The following is an 8,391-nucleotide window of genomic DNA, read 5'->3' as shown; positions in this document are numbered from 1 at the left end:
TGTTAAGCGTCTAAAAAACTGTGACAGAAAATGTTTTAAATATTGTTGATTTCCTAGGAATAGTAATCTTAGCGCATCGCCTCTTAAAGCAGGAGCTATGAACAAACAAAGAAACAACAACAAAGGATATACAAACCATATTTGGACTACCTCTCCAGGTTAATTATGAGAGAGGGATCCCCGGCTGGAGAGAGAGTGCACCATTACCATTACCATTTCCTTCGGGAGATGGAATCAATACAATTAACCTAACCGGCTTGATCCTCCCTGGTGGGACCTTCCTCATATTGACCCACAAGCACCAGAGTTAAAGACAGAGAGCACATTACAGCCAAGTGGGGTCAAAACGAGGAACAAAGAAAGACAAAAAAAGCCAAGTCGGCTAAGCAAAGTGAAAAAAAGCACATGACAGCCGAGCCAGCTAAGATGAGAAATCTAAAAAAGAGAGACAGCAGAGTTATCTGATCCGGGCACTGACCCTAAACCTAACCCTAATCCTAAACCTATCCCTAACCTTAATCCCAATCCAAAACTGGACACTACGAAAATGATAACCTCATAAAAATAAAAAAATATTTACATACAAGAAAAGAAGGACTAAACAAATTGCATATACACTTCTCCGAGTCTATACTTTCCTGTCTTCCCCAAGTCTATACTTTCCTGTCTTCCCCAAGTCTATACTTTCCTGTCTTCCCCAAGTCCATAGTTTCCTGTCTTCCCCAAGTCTATACTTTCCTGTCTTCCCCAAGTCTATACTTTCCTTTCTTCCCTAAGTCCATACTTTCCTGTCTTCCTCAAGTCCATAGTTTCCTGTCTTCCCCAAATCCATACTTTCCTGTCTTCCCCAAGTCCATAGTTTCCTGTCTTCCCCAAGTCTATACTTTCCTGTCTTCCCCAAGTCCATACTTTCCTGTCTTCCTCAAGTCTATACTTTCCTGTCTTCCCCAAGTCTATACTTTCCTGTCTTCCCCAAGTCCATACTTTCCTGTCTTCCTCAAGTCCATAGTTTCCTGTCTTCCCCAAATCCATAGTTCCCTTTCTTCCCCAAGTCCATACTTTCCTGACTTCCCCAAGTCCATACTTTCCTGTCTTCCCCAAGTCTATACTTTCCTGTCTTCCCCAAGTCCATACTTTCCTGTCTTCCTCAAGTCTATACTTTCCTGTCTTCCCCAAGTCTATACTTTCCTGTCTTCCCCAAGTCCATACTTTCCTGTCTTCCTCAAGTCCATAGTTTCCTGTCTTCCCCAAATCCATAGTTTCCTGTCTTCCCCAAATCCATACTTTCCTGTCTTCCCCAAGTCCATAGTTTCCTGTCTTCCCCAAGTCTATACTTTCCTGTCTTCCCCAAGTCTATACTTTCCTGTCTTCCCCAAGTCCATACTTTCCTGTCTTCCTCAAGTCCATAGTTTCCTGTCTTCCCCAAATCCATAGTTTCCTGTCTTCCCCAAGTCCATAGTTTCCTGTCTTCCCCAAGTCTATACTTTCCTGTCTTCCCCAAGTCTATACTTTCCTGTTTTCCCCAAGTCCATACTTTCCTGTCTTCCCCAAGTCTATACTTTCCTGTCTTCCCCAAGTCCATACTTTCCTGTCTTCCTCAAGTCTATACTTTCCTGTCTTCCCCAAGTCTATACTTTCCTGTCTTCCCCAAGTCCATACTTTCCTGTCTTCCTCAAGTCCATACTTTCCTGTCTTCTCCAAATCCATACTTTCCTGTCTTCCCCAAATCCATAGTTTCCTGTCTTCCCCAAGTCCATACTTTCCAGTCTTCCCCAAGTCCATACTTTCCTGTCTTCCCCAAGTCCATAGTTTCCTGTCTTCCTCCGAGTCCATACTTTCCCGTCTTTGTCTTTGTCTATGGCAGTGCGCATTAAGAACTGGCAATAGCACCTGAGCTAGCGCCTGGTTGTTTGTGGTGGAAAAACCCTTGCAGAGGTTTTTTCCAGTTTCAGACGATGCTTCATCCAGTGAGTGTTCTTGGTGTTACATTGCGACTTGCATATTTTTCCCTGTCCTGCTGGTGATGCTAAACGTGACACTGAACTCAATTGTGACGTGTCAGTGATATCGGAGGAAGAGCGGTTGAGAAAGTGGGTAGGCCTGCAGCAGTGTGGGAAATTGGGCTACGAATCCTGTTGAATGGCAGTTTTCTTCTCAAGGGCAGTAAAGTATTCTCCTTGGCCAGCTGCTGGCGTACAGAGGTCAGCTCCTTCAAGTTTTTCTCTTTCAGGTCATGGAGGTGCCTACTGTGGAGCTGCTCCCTCTCAATGATGTTGTGCCTCTCCTTCACCTTCTGTTTGCCCTGAGCAGTGTCCACAAGGTACTTTTGCTCCATTTGGGCCATGAGGAACTGTTCACATTCAACAGCTTCTTCATCTCTCCTCATCTGTTTTTCCCGCTGTATTTTGGATAATTGCTTTTGTACAGTCCGGACTCTTTCCTCTTCTTCTCTTTCCCTCCGAGCTTGCTCTGATCTGTAGCGTTGATTATCCTTAAGCTGCTGTGCCTGGGCAGCCCTGAACATGGCGTCGTTGTGTGCTTTCTTTTCAGCCAATTCCAATTTAATCTTTTTCCTCGCAGCCTCTTGACTTTGTTGTATTTTTTGGCGGTTGAGCTCTTCCTGCTCTATCTTCAGTTTTCTTTCCCGATTAATCTGGACTAACAACTCCGAGACATGCGTGTCTCTATTGTATGCCCTCCTTTGTTGTTGTTTGAATTCTGCCTCTCTCTGCCTCTTTTTCAATTTGTATTCATCATTTTTTAGAGCAGCCAGTTTCTCTTTTTCCAGCAATTGAAGTTTGACTTGCTCAGCCTTGGCAGCTGATCGCTGGTTTTCATGCCAGACATCAATTTCCATTCTTCTCTTTGTTTCCCTGGCTGTACGTTCATCAAACTTAAGTCTTTCCATCACATTCCGGTTATGTTCTTTTTCTTGTGAAAATATTTTTTCCTTCTGAGCTCTACTCTCCTCCACATGTTGTTTAGCTCTTTTCAAATTTACAATATGATGCTGTATATCCTGCTGTCTCTTGCTTTCTCTCCTAAATGTGTCAAATTCCAAACTCCTGGAGAACTCAGCATCCACCACTTTCTCAAGCTGCCTTTCCTCCAATTTATCTTCAGCCTGGATCCTTTGCTTTTCTTTCAATTGATAGTTTCGCTCCAGTTGACACTTAGAAGCAGCAATTTGCTGTTGAACATGATCAATGTCATCAACTCTATTCTTGTGACATTTCAGTGATATCGGAGAAAGAGCGGTTGAGAAAGTGGGTAGGCCTGCAGCAGTGTGGGAAATTGGGCTACGAATCCTGTTGAATGGCAGTTTTCTTCTTAAGGGCAGTAAAGTATTCTCCTTGGCCAGCTGCTGGCGTACAGAGGTCAGCTCCTTCAAGTTTTTCTCTTTCAGGTCATGGAGGTGCCTACTGTGGAGCTGCTCCCTCTCAATGATGTTGTGCCTCTCCTTCACCTTCTGTTTGCCCTGAGCAGTGTCCACAAGGTACTTTTGCTCCATTTGGGCCATGAGGAACTGTTCACATTCAACAGCTTCTTCATCTCTCCTCATCTGTTTTTCCCGCTGTATTTTGGATAATTGCTTTTGTACAGTCCGGACTCTTTCCTCTTCTTCTCTTTCCCTCCGAGCTTGCTCTGATCTGTAGCGTTGATTATCCTTAAGCTGCTGTGCCTGGGCAGCCCTGAACATGGCGTCGTTGTGTGCTTTCTTTTCAGCCAATTCCAATTTAATCTTTTTCCTCGCAGCCTCTTGACTTTGTTGTATTTTTTGGCGGTTGAGCTCTTCCTGCTCTATCTTCAGTTTTCTTTCCCGATTAATCTGGACTAACAACTCCGAGACATGCGCGTCTCTATTGTATGCCCTCCTTTGTTGTTGTTTGAATTCTGCCTCTCTCTGCCTCTTTTTCAATTTGTAGTCATCATTTTTTAGAGCAGCCAGTTTCTCTTTTTCCAGCAATTGAAGTTTGACTTGCTCAGCCTTGGCAGCTGATCGCTGGTTTTCATGCCAGACATCAATTTCCATTCTTCTCTTTGTTTCCCTGGCTGTACGTTCATCAAACTTAAGTCTTTTCATCACATTCCGGTTATGTTCTTTTTCTTGTGAAAATATTTTTTCCTTCTGAGCTCTACTCTCCTCCACATGTTGTTTAGCTCTTTTCAAATTTACAATATGATGCTGTATATCCTGCTGTCTCTTGCTTTCTCTCCTAAATGTGTCAAATTCCAAACTCCTGGAGAACTCAGCGTCCACCACTTTCTCAAGCTGCCTTTCCTCCAATTTATCTTCAGCCTGGATCCTTTGCTTTTCTTTCAATTGATAGTTTCGCTCCAGTTGACACTTAGAAGCAGCAATTTGCTGTTGAACATGATAAATTTCATCATGTTCACTTTCTTTCAAATTTCGAATAGTGACCACATCTTCACAGACTTTCATGATCGGAGGGAGGAAGAACCTGTTTATCGCAGAACAGTACTCAAAAGCCATGGCTATCACTTCTATGTAGCATCGAACTATTGGTTTGATTGTAAAGCTGCACAGATCTAATCCAGTCATGAAAGCTTTGAAGTTTGGACCTTGTGATGTGCCTTTAATCTTTTGTTGATCAAAGCTTGAAGTTATGATGTCATACTTCATTTCATCTCCAACTCCATGTCAACTGTTGCCTAGCAACCAAGAGTGCTTTGTAAAGTTAGTTCAATTCAAAATATGTACAGTGATCTGATGAGATGTAAATGCTATAACATCTTTACAGTATATTCACCAGACTAGGACCAAGATACAAATGTGAATGTCTCAAGTTAATCCCAAGTCAGCTTTTCTTGGTCAAATCAAGTCCAAGTCAAGTCACTTATTGTCATGTACTGTTTTGAATTGATTAAATCTTAAGTTATTGTCACAACCCCAGCTAGTGGTTCTTTGTACAAGCTATCTCAAAGAGCGTTCCACTGTACCAGGAAAATTACCAAGACTGACCAATTGCTCACAATTTATTTGCACAGATGTTAGCTGAACACAGTCCAAAAAAGAATAATAAAATTGTCCAGTCAGTTTCCTCTTAAAAAGATCCAACACAGTTGATGAGGGACACTTTCCAGCTCGTATTGTGAAAAGGTGCTCTGTGCTGCAGTCCTGTGTTCCGCTGTCGCTTCCTCGGCTCCTCCTTTCATCGGCAGGATAGCAGCTCCTCGCCTGGGGACCGCAGCGGAGCCGGGGGGGAGGAAACAGGTCTTAGAGTGGCAGGTGAATTTGCTTGCATCTACTTGCCTCACACGCTTTGCCCAGCAGCCGACTGACTTGATCAGCACGTTGGAACAGTCGCTGGCCCGTTCAGTCTTCCTCTGCTCCCGCTACGTGTTACCAGGCCTCGGCCGCTGCCTTCGGTTCTGTGCTGTACTCCACCAAGCTTCTGCCTCCCCCTCCTCCCTTTGGTTCTGCCGTCTTCCCTTCTTGTTTCTTCGCTCCCAGTTCTCTCACGCACCTGTGGATCATCACCTTAAAAAGCGTCTCTCCTGCATAGTCCACCAATCCAGTGTCACTGAGGGCGGACAATCAATTTATCAGATGTCTTTCAAAGAGCTCCAAACAAGAAAGTACTACAAACCAATAAAAACAAGATTGCAAACAATATACTATAAAACCATTAAAACCATCAAGACAGAATAAAACAGCTTGAAAAATAAGATTCCCATGTGACATTTCATCTAGGTTTTAAAACCATATTTACATCAATCTGTTTTGAAGCAAAATTAGGAGTGTTGTTAGCTTGTAACTACAGTTAAACCTCTGATGTAGGGACACTATAGAATCCAAGTGTCCCCAGAGGACAAGTGTCTCTTTGGAAGGGCAGGTCATGAGGACAAATTGCAGGACGAAGTTAGTATTAAATGAACCAAATGCCAAATATATTCTGGAAGAAAAATTGTGATTTAAAAGCACATAACTGAACCAATACAAAGATACATGCAAAATAAATACTAAATAAAATACATACACAATAAAGGTAAACTTTTTTATGTTGAAATTGGTGACATTAAACAATATAAGTGCTCTAGCACCACCTAGTGTCTATCTGCACAAGCAACTAGCAATAAATGACAGATATCTATTCTCTTTTTTTCAAGGTATTTATTGACACATTAACACTGTGTGTGGGTATTCAGTCTTGAACACACACACATTGGTATCACTCGGTAGCATGTTTTTTAATACTTTTTAACGCTAATGCTAGGCTGCTTATGGCATACAGAAAAAAGTTTCAATGACTCCGCCCCCCATGGATATCTAATGGAGGAAGCTCAGAGCAGAGCTCATTCCAGCACTGATCCTGCAAGGAGAAACAGCTCTCTCAGAAAACCAAAACAATTTTAGTGTGCATGTCCTGAAGAAGGCCCAAACGGAGGCCGAAACATGGACACAAGCACACTAAAACTCAAATTCTTCTCTTTCTTTCCCTGGCTGTATTTTCATCAAACTTCTAAAATACATTTTTCCTTGTTTACATGTTGTTTAGCGCTTTCCAAATTTAGAATACGATCCCTTGTATCCTGCTGTCTCTTGCTTTCTCTACTAAATTGAACTAATTCCCAACTCCTAGAGAACACAGCATCCACCACTTTGCCAAGTTGCCTTTCTGTAGCTCTTATTACCTTAGAATGGTTGACCAATGAACTCTTTGGTTGAATAAAAGAATGGATCAGTAGGTTCAACTGCTGGAGCTTGATGGAGTGTTGGAAAGAGACTCTGAGACCGTTTAAACTTGGAACAATTGCCGGCTTTAGTAACAAAAAGCTTACAGTAACAGTAGGGATATGACAACCTTAAAGTTTGGCCAATAAGAGAAAAAAAATATGGATCCGTCTATAACTTATCTATTCGGGTGCACCCTGAAGTTTAGACTCTCCTTATAGTCAAGTTATCACATTCAATATCAATCTACAAACTCAGAATTAGTTACCTCACCCAGACACAATCACTTAAAGTGAACTTTAACCACATAAATGAAAAACCACACAGTTCAAGGTCAATATACGACCGTCAATGGTATTCAGTCCATAAGTAAACAGTCAATAAGTCCAGATCTCCAAAGAGATGTCAAAGAAAAAGGTATGTCTAACGATTGCAACAGTTCCACATGAGTGGGGGGGGGTCTGTGTTTTCTGTACAAACACTCAGGTGTGATGTCTGGCTTACCACACTGCCCAGTGCAGTAAACCTGTGTCAGTGTTGGAGGGAACGTCCCGGCTTATCTTTTCTTTCTGTTAGGTCCAGGTTTCAAGGCTCGCATCTTGGTTCTCTGGATGATCCAGTCGCTTTTCTCAATCACAAAGAGAGAAGAAAACACAAAACAAAAAACCTGACCGATCTGTGTGAGAAGTGGGCAGACACTCCAAAATGGCTACGCCCCACTCCACGAGGGTTTAAATCCACGGTGAACGGTGTCTCTCGAATCATCACATTCATTGACTGGTTCACTGAGTCATTCTTGCAACAGCCATCCAGCTACAGAGAGGAAAACATAAATGTCACGGTTGTGCTGCTGCTAGTCTAAATCCAACTGTATGAATATATCACATTACTCACTTTTGTTGCCCTGTGGGAAAAGCAGCTGTGCTATTAACCATGCCGCTAACGCTAATTGCTGCTAAGCACAGCAGCTACCAGCTCCTTAAGGTCACATGAGGCTTTCAGCTCGAATGCTCGAGTCAGCTCAAAACTCGAAAGTCCTTCACGTCCTCTGAATCGGTCAGCACTGACGCTCCGCCCCTCCCTCACCGGAAAGTCTGCAGCGGCCTGCTGCTGCTGCTGCTGCTGCTGCTGCTCCTCAGGACGTTCCTGCAGTTGTTTCTCCTCCCACTGTTGTTCCGGACAACAAGTCTAAGGAAGAGGAGCCAGAGGACAGCGACAAAATTCTTCCAATTGACAACATTTGTGACATATTCGTGACCAGGGGAGGATTAAGGTCATCATGAGCCCCAAGGCGCTCCTTTTCATTGATCCACTCATTCCATGTTGGTGAGCGGTAGGTCTACAGTGCAATGACACAGAATTTTAAAATGTGGATTATTTACTCCTGGTTTGTTGTTATTTATAGATGATATATAAAGAAAATACCCTAACAAATTAGAATCAATTGTTGTTTAGGTTAAAAATAATGATTTAAAAAAATCTAAAATACCATAAAAGATCGTAAAAACACACAAAGCATAGATTGAAATACCCTAGAAATTGTCCATTGGTGGTAATTCAGTGTCATGTGCTGATCCTTCGGTGATGTGTGCAGTATGCATGGATATTTGGCCGGTATGCGCACATACCTACCACCTGTTTGTACATGAAACTTATAATTCAATTCAATTCAATTTTATTTGTAAAGCACTAAA

This window comes from Lipophrys pholis, assembly GCF_963383615.2.
Source record: "Lipophrys pholis genome assembly, chromosome: 9".
Classification (NCBI taxonomy): Eukaryota; Metazoa; Chordata; class Actinopteri; order Blenniiformes; family Blenniidae; genus Lipophrys; species Lipophrys pholis.
This window is presented reverse-complemented; position numbering follows the sequence as displayed.